General features: G+C 38.9%; 1 long non-coding RNA gene across 1 annotated transcript; it reads right to left on the bottom strand.

Moving 5' to 3' along the window:
• Window positions 1-3,156: 3,156 nt before the first annotated feature.
• On the bottom strand, window positions 3,157-15,392 carry LOC146983120 (uncharacterized). The gene is made up of 2 exons (XR_015036306.1): window positions 15,320-15,392; window positions 3,157-3,341 (listed from the first exon to the last, which is right to left on the bottom strand). It is a non-coding gene; the product is annotated as an uncharacterized LOC146983120 (long non-coding RNA).
• Window positions 15,393-15,952: the final 560 nt, after the last annotated feature.

Below are 15,952 nucleotides of genomic sequence, written 5' to 3'. Positions count from 1 at the left end.
TCTGCTTAGAACTACATCTGCTTTTGCAGAATGATTAATTTAACTAGCAACATGTGATTATACTGTATATGAATCATCAGAATAATCAACAGTAACTACTAGTAGTAATGTGTAGTAACTAGTTACTACACAAAGACTTATTGCACAATGTCCTACGTGAACATATACAGTACTGTAGGTGAAAATAATAATTGCACGATGCCCAGCCATCTGACCCCTTACAGCAGCAATGGCCTATGTCACATTATTGCACTAATTATAATAATAATAATAATAATAATACATAAAAGATTATTTTTTAAAGATGAATTAGACATGTGATTGGTTTATGACACTAAAGGATCTTCTATACAACAGAGGAAAAGTTAAATCCACTCCACCTCTCTCCTCCCTGTGAGGAGGAGTCAATGCAAAACTCAGATGTCTTCCACCTCTACTTATGTGACTGCAGAGAGGATGACAGAGAACAGTGGACACACAGTTTAACATGATGGACTATAGGACAGGACTGCTGCTGTTAACTCTCTGCTGGACAGGTCAAGAGACTCTCTAATCCTGAGTTGAATCAGTCGTAAAAGTGTTGTCTACTTTACAACAAATACAACAAACTGTTTTCTTGTTTATCTTGACAGGTGTTGATGGTCAGACTCTGACAGAATCTGAACCAGTGGTTAAAAGACCTGGAGAATCTCACAGACTGACCTGTACAACATCTGGATTCACATTCAGCAACTATGAGATGAACTGGGTCAGACAGGCTCCTGGAAAAGGACTGGAGTGGATCGCTCTTATCAGCAGTGGCAGTGGCAGCACACAATCCTACTCTCAGTCAGTCCAAGGCCGGTTCACCATCTCCAGAGACAACAGCAAACAGCAGCTGTATCTGCAGATGAACAGTCTGAAGACTGAAGACTCTGCTGTTTATTATTGTGCTCGAGAGCCACAGTGACTGAAGTTGTTAGAGCAGCTGTACCAATTCCTACTGATCAGACCCCTATTACCTCAAATAATCAAAATCTTCATCTTCAGATATAAAACAGTTTAAAATTTTAAAATTTTTAAATGTTTTGTATTGTAAAATGTATATATGTACAAAAAAAAGGATTTGAGATATTGATATAAGGGAGAGTCAAAATAATTTTTCTCTACAGGCAATTGTAGCTTCTCCGAAAGCATCAATGAAACAGGTGAGTTCCTCTCATGGCTATACAGAAAACTCCAGACATGAAGTAAAATATATCAGATCCTGTTGCTCTCCGTTCACTGGGGTTCAGTAACACAACGATATTCAAAAAAAGAAAATAATCCTTGAAATTATATCAGATATGATTTTCTTAATTATACAGTTTTTCAGTATTTGCACAGAAAACAGCAGACATTTAAATAAATAAAACAAGAAGAAAGCTGCCTGAATGTTAAATGGAAACCTGAACCTGAGAATGTCATCATTTTCCTCCTGAATTAGAGGTTCCTCTTTGTAGCTTTACATTGACCCACATCATGTGACCACCCTCTTTCAGGTCTCTATGCAAACTCTTGAATCTTCCCCATGACACAGTTATAAAGATATGAGACTGTCAGTGGAGGTTAAAGAGGATCAGTAGCTCACATCTACTCAGTTTCACCATCAACCATGTTTTCTGTAGCTGCTGTTGCCCGCTGGATCCTGTGAGTCTCTCTGGAGTTGTCAACCATCAGTAGAGCTCAACAAAAACTCCTCAGTGACTGAACATTTGTATCATGAAGCCACCAGATGAGGAGCGATGAATGAAGGAACATAAATGATACAAGTATCATGTTACATTGTCCTCACATGATTTATGATTTCACACTTCACTGAAAAAAAACAGTCTTCGTAAAAACAAACAAAAAAACATGAAAGCGCCTGAATGGCTGCTTTCCATAAAGTCCTGATGATTTTAATAATAGTGGCTCAATTTCAATCTTAATGTACAACCTATTCTATATGATTTTCTTATTTATTTGTCTTTACTTAATTAGTTAGTTGTTTTATGTTGAAGCATGCATCTTTTCGGGATTTGTCTACACACAAGTTTGATTTTTACCAATTCTTGAAAAAGAGTATCTCATTACACTAAGTAAAATAAATATAGGTGAGATCTATTTCAACTATATCAACTTTGTTTATATCTCAAAGGTCAAGTTTTACAACAAGACAAGAAGAGAGAGATTCATACATAATAAATACTCCCATAAACATCAAGGACATAAAAATAACAATGAGTGCAATGAACACAGTGAAAGCAATTAAATATAATAGATAAAACTGCATGCCTAGGAGATTACTAATTCCTCCCCTGGTCAGAATTTAAAATGGAGATGACTGTGGGAATAAAGGAGTGCTTGTACCTGTTGCTCTTGAGATGTGTCCAGCAGCAGTCACCTCCAGGTCAAGAGTCTGACAGCAGAAGAAGAGTCAGTATCATATCAGTGATATGGATCAAATTGAACCCAGTTGTAATTTATAGTTGTATGCACAGGGAAATGTAAATGTTGCAAAACTGAATAAAGAACATTACAAGAAAAACGTATACAGTACCAGGTGATATCTTGTGTCATCAGGTGTTTTATTTGAATTCAACTGTGTAAATAAAGATAGCACATGTATTTTCACACTTAAACATATAGGAAGGATATTTGGACATGACGTTTTGGTGAAGAATATAAAAATTAATTTGTATAAGACATGATACTCAGATTGATCAAACATCAATGAATTTTAGTTTTCTTTTATTATTATTTTGTTCCATTAAATGCTATTCTTTACAAATTATTTTATTACGGTACATTTATTACATACACTGCCGAACAAATGTATGGAGAAATTATATCTCAAGACACATTTTCATTAGCGTAATAAATGGAAAGTTAAATCCACTCCACCTCTTTCCTCTCTGTGAGGAGGAGTCAATGCAAAACTCAGATGTCTTCCACCTCTACTTATGTGACTGCAGAGAGGATGACAGAGAACAGTGGACACACAGTTTAACATGATGGACTATAGGACAGGACTGCTGCTGTTAACTCTCTGCTGGGCAGGTGAAGAGATTATCCTAATCCACAAATATTTAATTCATATTAAATATTTAATTCATGTGTCTATGATGATGATGATATTTTTTTATCCTCATCTTGACAGGTGTTGATGGTCAGACTCTGACAGAATCTGAACCAGCAGTTAAAAGACCTGGAGAATCTCACAGACTGACCTGTACAACATCTGGATTGTCATTCAGCAGCTACAGCATGAACTGGATCAGACAGGCTCCTGGAAAAGGACTGGAGTGGATCGCTTATATCAGCAGTCGTAGTATCAGCATCTACTACTCTCAGTCAGTCCAAGGCCGGTTCACCATCTCCAGAGACAACAGCAAAGAGCAGCTGTATCTGCAGATGAACAGTCTGAAGACTGAAGACTCTGCTGTTTATTATTGTGCCCGAGAGCCACAGTGACTGAAATTTGTTGAGCAGCTGTACAAAAACAGTACTAACATCATATGACCTTAAATCTTATTCAACTTAGGATATCAAATATTTTCACTGAATACTGTTCAAGGACCACCAAGTTATGGTGATGGTTTTTAAATGTTTACTTATATTATTTATTTATGAATTTATCTATTGAAACATACACATTTTAAATATTAACATAGCATAATAACATAACATAACAAATCATCTCTCTCATCACAGGTAAATGTAGTTTCTTCCAAAGTGTCAATAAGACAAGTGTCCCAGTAGATCATTTTCTCTCATGCCTCTGTTTGCCCTGTGGCTTCAAACATCAACAATTTGAATATAGAAACACAAACTCCAAACCTGAAACCAGCTGCAGTAAAGTCAAAGATCATGTCTCAGTTCACTGGGTTTTCAGTTACCAAATGGCATATACAAGACAATATATAAACAAATTATATCAAATATAATTTATTCTATAATTTGGGAATTTCTAATTCACATAGTTTTAAATTATTTATACAGAATTTGCATAAATAATTTGATCATTTTAATTTTGAATTATCAGAGGTTCCTTGTAGCTCCACATTGACCCACATCTAGTGATGGTCCTTTGACACCGAGGCTCCGACACATGCGCCGTAGCTCATGAAGCAAATTGTATCGAACCAGTGTGCCGAGGCGTGGTTTGGTCACGTGACTTGTGACGTATAAACCACTTGTATGACGTTTGAAGCAGTTCAGTGCTTCAGTCGCTCATGAAGCACCGTTAATGTTTTGGTTGTCTCGGCTCTCTGTGGGAGCTGAGCTGAGCCATCAAAGCACATACAAACTGAGGCGACAGAGATTTGGTTGTTAAGTGTAGCGTCAGGCCGTTAGCCTATCAGAAATTGAAGGATATTACTAAACCATGGTAGGTTTGGAGGAGTGGGAAAGAAAATGATTGAAGCGTTCTAACATTCATACTTGTAGGATTTGAAGAAGTATGAGCAGGTGTACAGCTGAGGTTGAAGACTAATAAATATAACCGTTTGGAAATGCTAGTCAGATCAGTGGCGCATACAGATTATACACGCTCGGTGATCAGATGTCCCGGGATTGAATCCAGGTCTTGGCGTAAGAATTATAAGTTATATCACGTAATTTTAATAAAGCTTATCTAGTTTGCAATGACATCACTCTACACCATAAACTGTTTGGACTTGTTTCATAAGATAATGTGTAGCCTATATGAATCAATATATGCCAAAAAAGATACAGAGTCTTAGCCACAACTTAATGTTGATTTTATATTTTATTGTGTCATCTTAAAACCATACATAAATGTAGTGTACTGTTGTTGAACAGGAGTGTGCGTGGCAACTCAAATCTCACACAATCAATGAACCAATGAATGACACGTCTCAATTGCACTTCATTTTATTGAACACTAGATGTCATACTCGAGTGACTGTGTCAGTGAAGCCTCGAGTAATGAACCATTACTCGAATAAGGTGTCGAAGCCTCAACAAAGCCTCGGTTGCCCATCACTACCCACATCATGTGACCACCCTCTGTTATGTCTCTATGCAACTTCATGAATCTTCCTCATGACACAGTTATAAAGACATGTGACTGTCAGTGGAGGTTAAAGAGGATCAGAAGCTCACGTCTCATCAGTTTCACCATAAACCATGTTGTCTGTAGCTCTGCTGCTGCTGTTGGCAGCTGGATCCTGTGAGTCTCTGGATTTGTCAGACTCACCACTTCTCCTTTTACTCTATAACTTGATCATTCATGACAAAACATTTTCTTTTTTAACAGGTGTGAAGTGTGAACAGTTGACACAGCCAGCCTCTGTGACTGTGCAGCCAGGTCAACGTCTGACCATCACCTGTCAGGTCTCTTATTCTGTTAACAACCATCACACACATTGGACCAGACAACTTGCAGGGAAAGGACTGGAGTGGATTGGAGCTGCACGTATTGGATACACTTCAATCTACAAAGATTCTCTAAAGAACAAGTTCAGTATCAGCTTAGACTCTTCCAGCAACACAGTGACTCTAAATGGACAGAATCTACAGCCTGAAGACACTGCTGTGTATTACTGTGCCAGAGAGTCACAGTGACACAAACCATCAGTAGAGCTGAACAAAAACCCCTCAGTGACTGAACAGTTGTAACATGAAGCCACCAGAGGAGGAGCCCTCACACCACTAATGATTTCACACCACCAGAACAACCTTCCCCAACACACCGTGAACATTAATTCTCCGGTTTGACACAATAATAACTGAGATCTTACCGGCTGTAGCCTCTGTGATAGACCGCTCGTCCGGTGGTAGCCTAGTTAGCTTAGCTGCTCCACAGATGGAGCTTCACTGCTTCCGAACGGCGGAGCAAACTTCCAAACAGGCGTCATTTGGATAAACTAACCGCATATTGGGGATCTAAACAGTTAACTTAATAAAGTGACGCATTAACAGTGGGAATTAAAATAATTTCTCGAGATAAGCCAGTAGCAGTCTTCTTCGTTAGTTTTCATTCAGCTACTCGCCAACACTGCCCCTCCTGGTGAGGAGAGCGGACCTTTGTGAATCAGCAGCTGTGAGTTTGTGGATCTGTGTGGATCTCGGCAGGAATGTCTCAGAAATACGTCATTGCGGAAAGAGATGCGTGTGTGTGATTGGTGATCCACAAATGCAGAGTCACACTTCACAAACTGAATTTTCGGTTTTACAAATGGCTTTTTTGTTTTTACAAATGGAAAATTATACATTTACAAATACACAATATATTTACAAATACACATTTATTTGTAAAAACCAAAATACAAGTTACAAATTAGAAATTTGTATTTGTGGATAGCAAAACACGTGTGCAAACCAAGGAACATTTGTAGATCACCTTTTGTGCTTTTACAGATATTTATGAGACAAAAATAACTCCATAATGGTCAGACTCTGACAGAATCTGAACCAGTGGTTAAAAGACCTGGAGAATCTCACACACTGACCTGTACAGCATCTGGTGTTGACTTTAGTAGCAACTGGATGAACTGGATCAGACAGGCTCCTGGAAAAGGACTGGAGTGGATCGCAATTATTGAATATGACAGTGACAGAATCTACTACTCTCAGTCAGTCCAAGGCCGGTTCACCATCTCCAGAGACGACAGCAAACAGCAGCTGTATCTGCAGATGAACAGTCTGAAGACTGAAGACTCTGCTGTTTATTATTGTGCTCGAGAGTCACAGTGACTGAAGCTGGTTGAGCAGCTGTACAAAAACGTACAGTCCTTATGATGGGATGATAACAGCCATTTCTTTTCATGACTTCTCAACATCATGTTTAATTTCTGATCATTTTATTTTATTTACCCCATGAACACAAGCAAATACATTTAAGAACACAACAATAGCATAACCACTTAAATGTCTGCTTTTGTGGTCAATCAACAGAAGTTGATGAGAGCAAATACATATATAAATGAACAAACAAATAAAGGTTTACAATCAGCAGCTGCTAAAGTTGGTTTAGCAACTGTACAAAAGCCTCCTCATCTTCATTGGGCTGATGGATGCTGATACATAGTTTTATTTCTATATGTTATATGGTTGTTGTTGGTTTATAGTTTGAAGTGAATCTGACTCCTGAAATAATTTCAATATTCTTTTGTTTTGTTTCCGACTTGAAAGGAAGTGTGTGTATGTGTCAGTGAGAGGACAGAAGAGCTCCCATCAGTTCAGCTTCAGCATCAACCATGTTCTCTGTGCTTCTGATACAGCTGCTGGCAGCTGGATCCTGTGAGGAGCTTTCAGTGGATTCACACTATAAACACATTAGAAACACTGAATATTCAGATGAATGATGGAGATAATGTTGATTTGTGTTTCTACAGGTGTGTACAGTATTGATCTCATCCAGCCAGACTCAATGGTTGTGCAGCCTGGACAGTCTCTGACCATCACCTGTCAGGTCTCTGGTTATTCTCTGACCAGTAGCAGCTACGCAACAGGTTGGATCAGACAGCGTGGAGGAAAACCACTGGAGTGGATTTTCCATCGTTACGGAGGAGGCAGCTTTTATCAAAACGATGCTCTGAAGAACAAGTTCCTTTATCACACATACACTTCTAATAGTTCTGTGACATTAACAGGACAGAATGCAGCCTGACGACACAGCTGTGTATTACTGTGTACGTGTACAGTATGGTGGGACTACGGTACCACAGTGATACAAACAGCTGACAGACATGCGCAAATACCCAGAGGCTGCTGTGGCTGGACCACACACAAACATGTTCAGTAACAACGTGCAATGATGGATACATGTTTGAGAATTACTGATGAGCAGGGTTTTTTTCTAAACAAATTAGAAGTTTAGTGTTTTAATACATCCATCATTACTCTGTGTCTGCAATTCTTCAGCACAATCCTCAATTTCAACAGTTTATTTTAATTTGAAGACAGTTGAGCAGCTTCCCAAGAACCTGCACAGACAACAAGAAGCAATATGAACTTGTGTCCTACCAGCTGCAAAATCAGCAAACATTGATTAGTATAAACCTTGTTAGATTTGACATTTAAACATGTCAGTGTTTCATTGAACAATAAACTGAATTTCTCTTTAACCCTGCAGAGGGAGGTCTATATGCAAACTCTTCTTTATTTTAATTACACATGGCTATATCTTGCACATCACAGGGGCAGGATTATATGTTTTTGAAACACCTTACCTAGACCGTGTTTGACACAATGGAAAATTCAGTTGCCTGGAGTTTGCTATTTGTTGTTACTATTCATGGTGAGAAAAACAGTTTTGCTCAAATAAGTTTGATTTGTTTTAAAGTTGCCCAGATACTGTAATGTTCATTATTAATTTTCTCACAGGAGTTTGGAGTGAGATCAAACTGGACCAGTCTCAGTCTGAGGTGAAAAGACCTGGAGACACAGTGAAGATGTCTTGTGTCATATCTGGTTATAGCATGACAAGCTACTACATACACTGGATACGACAGAGGCCAGGGAGAGCTCTGGGAGGATGAGCACAGGTTCAAACTCTGCTAGCTATGGCAGCTCCTTTCAAAGTCGTTTCTCCTTGACTGAAAATGTTCCCAGCAGCACTCAGTACCTCCAGATCAACATTCTGACAGCAGAAGACTCTGCTGTTTACTTCTGTGCTCGTCAAAGCACAGTGACTGAAGACAGGGCAGCAGCTGCACAAAAACCTCCAGACAACAAGTAGCAATGTGACCTCACTCTGAAAGAAAAGCCCAAGAAACGCAAAACACCTTTGTGAATCAAAAGTGAGTCACAGTGTGTCACTTAAAACATCACAGTATTTGTATAAGAAAAAACATATATGTGCAGATTCTCCTTGTGCTTTCATCCATTCTTTTTTTTTTTTTAAATATATTTTTCAGCTTTTTGCCTTTATTTGATAGTGATGACAGTAGAGATAGACAGGAAACGGGGAGGCAGAGAGAGGGGGAATGACACGCAGGAAAGGTCTGCCCGATGCGGGACTCGAACCGGGGACGCCCGCGGCGAGGACCGTAGCCCCCACATGGGGCGGCCGCTCCACCCACCGCGCCACACACCGCCCCGCTTTCATCCATTCTGAGTGTCTCTGATGATACAGCAACGCCCTGCATGCAACTTATTTCAACTTTAGTATTTCAACCAGTCCTCACAACATTCTATTAACACGTGGTCAGTGGATTCACACTAATCAACACATTAGAAAAACTGAATATTCAGATGAATGATAGATATAATGTTGATTTGTGTTTCTACAGGTGTGTACAGTATTAATCTCATCCAGCCAGACTCAATGGTTGTGCAGCCTGGACAGTCTCTGACCATCACCTGTCAGGTCTCTGGTTATTCTCTGACCAGTAGCAGCTACGCAACAGGTTGGATCAGACAGCGTGAAGGAAAACCAATGGAGTGGATTTTCCATCGTTATGGAGGAGGCAGCTTTTATCAAAATGATGCTCTGAAGAACAAGTTCCTTTATCACACACACACTTCTAGTTACACAGCTGTGTATTACTGTGTACAATAATTGTACAGTGTGGCATTAATTCACAACGATGAATTTGAAGCTTGTTTGAACCATGAGTCAGAAGCTGGATCCCTTTATTTTCCGTTGTATCAACTCTGAGACATCAATTAAAAAAAAAACAGTATTATACATTATTATTATAATATTTCAATATTATCAACAAAAATAATATGCATAAGTTGAATTTTCTTTAGTTGGTGAATAGGAGGAGTCGATGCAAATCTTGCTCTCCTCCATCTCCATCGATGAGCTGACAGACGAATGAATTTCCCTTTAGGGATTAATAAAGTAATTTGTATTGTATTGTATTGTATCTGTATTTAGTTCAACAGAGCACATAACCCACACATACCCCACAAGTGTCCATCATGACACTGACTGCAGGTGTAATGTTCCTGCTCTTATCAACAATTCCTGGTGAATTCCACTCTTCTGTATCCTGTTTTTCATTGTTGAGGTTTATTTGTCTCTGTTCTGATCAAATAGTTTCCACCTGTTTCTGTAGTTTTTTTTAATCATCACTCACATCATCATTGTTTTTTGCTATCTTTTATGTGTATGTAGGGCATTATCAAAGTGTTAAATTGAGTAAATTATTCAAGGTAACTGTCAAGCATATAGAGGATTTACTAACGTGTTTCTACACTACAGATACAATAACACTGAACAGATTCTGTTGGCTCCGGTCAGATCAACACAGATGCTTCATATTTTTGATTCTATGCAAACTCAGTAAGGTTTCTTGTTCCTCAGCTATCAGTTAGTGAACAGTTGTAACATGAAGCCACCAGAGGAGGAGACCTCACACCACTAATGATTTCACACCACAGAGAAAATGGTTGTGAGGATGAAGGAGTGCTTGTACCTGTTGCTCTTGAGATGTGTCCAGCAGCACTCAGTACCTCCAGGTCAAAAGTCTGACAGCAGAAGAAGAGTCACTATCATATCAGTGATATGGATCAAATTGAACCCAGTTGTAATTGTATGCACAGAGAAATGTAAATGTTACAAAACTCTGATGAATAAAGAACATTAAAAACCTATACCAGCTGATGTCTTGTGTCATCAAGTGTTTGATTTGAATTCAACTGTATAAATACAGCTAGCAAAGGTAATTTCACACTTACACTCACATTGGGGGAATATTTGGACATGGTGCTTTGATGACGAACATTAAACATTTTGTTCCATTATTGTTTCAAGTTTTATTCTTTTCAATTTTTATTTCAATACATTAATAAACAGGAAAACTGCCAGACAAATGTAAAGCCACTGACATGGATAAATTATATCTCAAGATAGATTTTCATTAAAGTTTAAATACATAATAATACCACCTCTCTCCTCCATGTGAGGAGGAGTCAATGCAAAACTCAGATGTCTTCCACCTCTACTTATGTGACTGCAGAGAGGATGACAGAGAACAGTGGACACACAGTTTAACATGATGGACTATAGGACAGGACTGCTGCTGTTAACTCTCTGCTGGACAGGTCAAGAGATTATCCTTATCCACAAATATTTCATTTGTGTGTCTGTGATATTGACAATAATTTTTATCATCTTAACAGGTGTTGATGGTCAGACTCTGACACAATCTGAACCAGCTGTTAAAAGACCTGGAGAATCCCACAGACTGACCTGTACAACATCTGGGTTGTCATTCAGCAGCTACTGGATGGTCTGGGTCAGACAGGCTCCTGGAAAAGGACTGGAGTGGATCGCTTATATCAGCAATGGTGGTGGCTACATCTACTACTCTCAGTCAGTCCAAGGCCGGTTCACCATCTCCAGAGACAACAGCAGAGAGCAGCTGTTTCTGCAGATGAACAGTCTGAAGACTGAAGACTCTGCTGTTTATTATTGTGCTCGAGATCCACAGTGCCTGGAGTTGTTAGAGCAGCTGAACAAAAACCCAGAGTACTCATCTCAACAATACAGTTATTGCTTTCCTCTATCCTCTCTTATACAGTATAAAATCATATTTAATAAATTAAACAGCCATACATTTCTAACACAATCAATCAATCAATAATTTACTTATTGGTTATTGGATTATTATTAATTAAAACCCACTGGGGCATTGAAAGCAATGCAGTCAGGTTGCTTTTAAAGGGTTAAGTGAAGTTAAATGTATAATAATATTATGTCAGTCAGTTTCTCATGGGTGTCATCAGACCCTTTCATTAGCTGTGCCCCAGTATAAATGTCATATATCTGGTACACTTTAATGTTTAAAGAATAAGCAAAGTCAGTGCTCGAGCACCCACTGGGTGCAGGACTAGAATTGACTTTGAATTTATATTTATATCTTAAATTTTAGCATTGAAAAATATAGATAAAATATAGATAAAAAACTAAAATTATTTGACTTGCTTGACTTTCCGTTAGTAGGCCTCATATACAAATGATCCTTAACAGGTTCCTCATTGAGCTCCACATTAGTCCACGTCATGTGACAATGGTCTATATGCAAACATGAATCTTCCTCATGACACAGTTATAAAGACATGAGACTGTCAGTGGAGGTTAAAGAGAAACAGAAGCTCACGTCTCCTCAGTTTCACCATCAACCATGTTTTCTGTAGCTCTGCTGCTGCTGTTGGCAGCTGGATCCTGTGAGTCTCTCTGGATTTGGCAACATTTTCTCTTTTGTTGTACAACTTGATCATTTATAACAAAACATTTTGCTTTCGTAACAGGTGTGAAGTGTGAACAGTTGACACAGTCAGCCTCTGTGACTGTGCAGCCAGGTCAACGTCTGACCATCACCTGTCAGGTCTCTTATTCCCTTGGCTCTGCTACAGCTTGGATCAGACAACCTGCAGGGAAAGGACTGGAGTGGATTGGATGGAAAAACACTGGAGGCTCTAGCTACAAAGATTCACTGAAGAACAAATTCAGTATTGATTTAGAGACCTCCAGTAAAACACTGACTCTAAATGGACAGAATGTGCAGCCTGAAGACACTGCTGTGTATTACTGTGCCAGAGAGTCACAGTGACACAAACCATCAGTAGAGCTGAACAAAAACCCCTCAGTGACTGAACAGTTGTAACATGAAGCTACCAGAGGAGGAGCCCTCACACCACTAATGATTTCACACAGTTTATTGCTGAAGAGAAAAACAGCCATTGATCATATTTAGTGATTAAAGAGAAACATTACAATGTATCCTCTCACATTGTTTTGATTTTAAGTAAATACACATGATTTTAGTAGATAACTAAAATTTCAAATGATTTGTGCATCAGGCAGCTTCTCTTTCAATTTATTTAAATTAACTTAAATGAATTATTCATTCATTCATTCATTCATTCATTTTCTATACCGTTTATCCTGCACTAGGGTCACGGGTGAGCTGGAGCCTATCTCAGCTGACTTTGGGCGAGAGGCGGGGTACACCCTGGACAGGTCGCCAGTCTATCGCAGGGCTAACATATATATAGACAGACAACCATTCACACTCTCATTCACACCTATGAGCAATTTAAAGTCGCCAATTAACCTAACCTGCATGTCTTTGGACTGTGGGAGGAAGCCGGAGTACCCGGAGAGAACCCACGCATGCACGGGGAGAACATGCAAACTCCACAGAGAGTGTGGGGCCCTTAAATTAATGAACGGTGAAAATGTATTTTGAATATTTGATTCAGCAGTTTCTACTGTCAGAAACAATTACCCAAATTGATTGAATGGACTAGCTGAAATATTTTTTCTTATAACATTTAATAGCACTTTATGTTCTTTAACTCAGACATTTACCATCATATACTGTAAGGACTGGCCACAACTGGTTGACACTTTACTGTATATGAGGAAAAGTGGAAGGAGACACACGTCTTAGCATAGTTTTTCTTTTTCCCTTTAATGACAAAAAGGGAATTTAAATATTCAATGATATGCAAATCAATGTTCATCAAAAGGACAAACACACACAGTGTTTGTCAGTGAGAGGACAGAAGAGCTCCCATCAGTTCAGCTTCAACATCAACCATGTTCTCTGTGCTGCTGATACAGCTTCTGGCAGCTGGATCCTGTGAGGAGCTTTCAGTGGATTCACACTAACAAACACATTAGAAACACTGAATATTCAGATGAATGATGGAGATAATGTTGATTTGTGTTTCTACAGGTGTGTACAGTATTGATCTCATCCAGCCAGACTCAATGGTTGTGCAGCCTGGACAGTCTCTGACCATCACCTGTCAGGTCTCTGGTTATTCTCTGACTGATGACAGCTACGCAACAGGTTGGATCAGACAGTGTGAAGGAAAACCAATGGAGTGGATTTTCCATCAGTGGGGAACAAGCGGTCTTAGTCAAAATGATGCTTTGAAGAACAAGTTCAGCTTCAGCAGAGACACTTCAGCCAGAACAGTGACTATAACAGGACAGAATCTGCAGTCTGAAGACACAGCTGTGTATTACTGTGTACGTTATCCCACAGTGACAAAAGCCACCAACAGACCTGTACAAATACCCAACATGTGACTCCAACACACAGATTAGATTAGAGTGGAACGTTTAGGGAATTTACTTCATGTCAAATAAAAGTAAAGTTTGTTACTGAGAAAAACTCATTTTATTATTTTGTCTATTTAGCTCTCTCACTGTAAGACAATATGACAAATTTTCATGTCTTGAAGACATTTTCTTGTTTCCACATGGGTTATTTGGGAAATTAAAGAAAATATCCCTGAACTGTTTCTCCTGATCAAAGATGATCAATGTCAGTAGTGAAGTTCTTTTTCTTCTTCAACTCAAACTTCAGTTGCTATTTTGATTTTGAAGGGATAGGACAAATTTAGCTTCTGCTTCATGCAATTCCTTTTTGGACAGCTTTCAGCAAATTACTGTATCAGCTGAATTAGTAAAGTGAGCCATACCTCTGAACAGGTTTTGTTGAATTATTTTTGATAATATTTACATTGTTATGGTTTCTAAATTAATATTGTTCTTCCTTTACATTTCTTTCATTCTATTTCTTGCATTCATTTCCCAGTCTTCTTCAAAATTAAGGAGAATGAAGACATTTGTTTAAAAATTTGTAAAGATCCTCATCTTGTAAAGTGATGAGTGTCACGCATTCCTCTACTGAACCTGCAGAGGAAGGAGCAAACTCTCTCTTCATCATGTGGCACAACACTGAGAGTTATATGTATTTCTGATCAGAGAGCACTGAAGTACAGTGTTTATTACAAGATAGAAAATACATTTGTCTTTTCTATATTTTAAGTTTCTATTGATGGTGAGAAAATCAGTTCTGCTTAACTTCCTTTAATTTAACCCATTTATTTGTTTAGAGAAATGTAAGGGTTGCAAAGGGGCTGAATCCACTGGATCCACTGAACTGATCCACTGAGTCAAAATCACTCCACCTCTCTCCTCTCTGTGAGGAGGAGTCAATGCAAAACTCAGATGTCTTCCACCTCTACTTATGTGACTGCAGGGAGGATGACAGAGAACAGTGGACACACAGTTTAACATGATGGACTATAGGACAGGACTGCTGCTGTTAACTCTCTGCTGGACAGGTCAAGAGATTATCCTAATCCACAAATATTTCATTTGTGTGTCTGTGATATTGACAATAATTTTTATCATCTTAACAGGTGTTGATGGTCAGACTCTGACACAATCTGAACCAGCTGTTAAAAGACCTGGAGAATCCCACAGACTGACCTGTACAACATCTGGATTGTCATTCAGCAGCTACTGGATGGGCTGGGTCAGACAGGCTCCTGGAAAAGGACTGGAGTGGATCGCTACTGAAACCAATGGTGGCACCAAATACTACTCTCAGTCAGTCCAAGGCCGGTTCACCATCTCCAGAGACAACAGCAGAGAGCAGCTGTATCTGCAGATGAACAGTCTGAAGTCTGAAGACTCTGCTGTTTATTATTGTGCTCGAGACTCACAGTGCCTGGAGTTGTTAGAGCAGCTGTACAAAAACCCAGAGTACTCATCTCAACAATACAGTTATTGCTTTCCTCTATCCTCTCTTATACAGTATAAAATCATATTTAATAAATTAAACAGCCATACATTTCTGACACAATCAATCAATCAATCAATCAATCAATCAATCAATCAATCAATCAATCAATCAATCAATCAATCAATCAATCAATCAATAATTAACTTATTGATTATTGGATTATTATTAATTAAAACCCACTAGGGCATTGAAAGCAATGCAGTCAGGTTGATTTTAAAGGGTTAAAGCAGAAGTAAGCGATCCGGTCGTTTTCGCTAATGCTGCGTTCCAGGCAGGCTTTTGAAATCGTAAATTACAGCTTCAAGTCACAACTTACGACTTTGTAGCGTTTCAGGCAACCCACTCGTGTTTTTCCGACCTGTTTTACCGGTGAAAGTCACTATAACGGCCACTCGTAACTTCCGACCGGTGAACTCGTACCA

This window comes from Trachurus japonicus, chromosome 8 (assembly GCF_045865225.1).
Source record: "Trachurus japonicus isolate A0001 chromosome 8, Traja_1.0".
Classification (NCBI taxonomy): Eukaryota; Metazoa; Chordata; class Actinopteri; order Carangiformes; family Carangidae; genus Trachurus; species Trachurus japonicus.
The sequence above is the reverse complement of the archived record's forward strand: the minus strand, read 5'-3'. Positions and strand labels throughout refer to the sequence as shown.